We start from the raw sequence: 1,849 nt of genomic DNA, 5'->3' as shown, positions 1-1,849 counted from the left end.
CAGGTTTCAGCAATCAGGAGTAGTCTCATGATGATCCAGTTTTTCCAGTGTTGACTTGTATGCGATTTTTATGCGTGGCGGTAGGAAGGGGTTAAAGGGCGCAGCATGGTGGCCGGTGTAACATGAGCTGCTTGTGCCCTCCGGGCGGCAGGTACGACATACGAGCGCTGAACGCGTGCCACTCGCCGGGAGCCATGTTTACTGTAAATATTTGGCAGCATCTGCAGGATAAACATTCGCTTCTCATTTACCAGTTTATCTGCCTTTTCACGCCTCCCCGTGTCATCTCCATATCGGCCTCTGTGGTGGCATTTGTCAGATGATTGATACAGATCTAGTATAGTTTTGGTGATGGTGGTTTGGCTGTTTTTATGGTGGGATCTGGAAACTGTTTATGAGCAGTCGGGGGAACTCTAGAGGTATTCGATGGCCTACCGACATCACATGAAGAATCCTTTTGCCCAGGTTTCCACTCGATGACCTTGTTTAGTCCGACACCGGGGCTCCTTCACAGTGTATGACCATAAATATTTACCGCAAGCATTTTGGTGGTGTAATCTGACCTGACCTGTGGCACCATGTAGTGCCTGCAAGTTCATGTCTTGATATCATTCTTTATGTCCTGTGGAGCTTCTTGGATCCTAGGCCTAGGCTATACATAGGGACTTGACCTTTGTCCAAGTTGAGATGAAACGCTCCCCCCCTCCCCTTCTGAGATGCTAAGCCATGTCTACATAATTCATATACAATAGCACTCTTCAATGGAGACTCTGGTACATAACATTTAATTGATGGGGGTGGGGCTTACTGCCAGGAGGAGGTGTGGCCTAAGCTCAAGGTGAAGCATAAGTCAAGTTCCCATGTGCACCTTGGGTCTAGGATCCCTGTGGGCTCCACTGATCAACACAAATCGATGTGAAGACCAAAAAAAAAATTTACTCGTACCCATTACAAGATGTAATGGGTACTACCCCTATCGTTTATCTGCCAAGTATCAGAACTTCTACTGCTTACTGAAGTTCTGCTATTTCATTGACTGATGGAGCCAGGGCTTCACACCAGGAGGAGTTGCATCTCAACTTTATAAGAGACGTCAACCCCGTGTGCAAGCTTGGTCTAGGATCCAAGGGTCCTGCCACAGGGATCAAAGAAGAACACGGGTCATTTCAGATAAGAGTTATTGGGCCGGTCAAGTTCAATTTGAAGCGGTACAAGAGGTGCCCATTGGAACCAATGTTTAGTCTACTGAAGTCCTCTACGAGTAAATGGGTTTTATTAGTTACTACTTAACCAGTGAGTCCGGCTTCTAGTCCTGGGGGGGGTAGCCAGTGCGGGATTTCCCACAAGGCCAACCAAGGCAAGACTTTGGGGCAGGGGTGTGGAATTCCTATCTCCTGACGCCCGGGACATGCAGTTCCAGACACCGGGTGGGTAATTGTTTTCCACATTTAGCCCCGCTATGGGCAAGCAGAGATAAATGTAGAGCGGGGAACCGCCGCTTGTTTTGTACCAGTGATCCCGAAGATGTCGCTGAGATCACTTTTATGCAGCCTGCAAGTCTGCCATTCTCCATGGGGGGTTTGGCAGGTAGGGGGGCGCATTGAGGAAACCCGCCTTGGGGCAGCAGAGAGAGTAAATCCGGCCCTGGGGGAGGAGCCGCAACCCAATTTCTTTAACTTCAAGGCCAAGCATCATTTTGTCTCCTGTCCAAGTGTACATTGCCCCACAATAAGCAGAACCTATGCAGTTAGGGCATTGGAACCTCCAAATGTTGGACGTGCGCCCATCCTAATCCCAACCTAGACAGGAGCTTTATCTTTTCCAATAAAAAAAAAAATGGTCCTGGATC

The 1,849-nt window shown here is 48.6% G+C and overlaps 1 protein-coding gene across 1 annotated transcript in view; it reads left to right on the top strand.

Moving 5' to 3' along the window:
• Nucleotides 1–1,849, top strand: part of INSRR (insulin receptor related receptor) — a 55,632-nt gene that overhangs the window by 10,663 nt on the left and 43,120 nt on the right. The window lies entirely within an intron of this gene.

This window comes from Nanorana parkeri, unplaced genomic scaffold, assembly GCF_000935625.1.
Source record: "Nanorana parkeri isolate BGI_ZX_2015 unplaced genomic scaffold, ASM93562v1 scaffold2678, whole genome shotgun sequence".
Lineage (NCBI taxonomy): Eukaryota > Metazoa > Chordata > Amphibia > Anura > Dicroglossidae > Nanorana > Nanorana parkeri.
The sequence above is the reverse complement of the archived record's forward strand: the minus strand, read 5'-3'. Positions and strand labels throughout refer to the sequence as shown.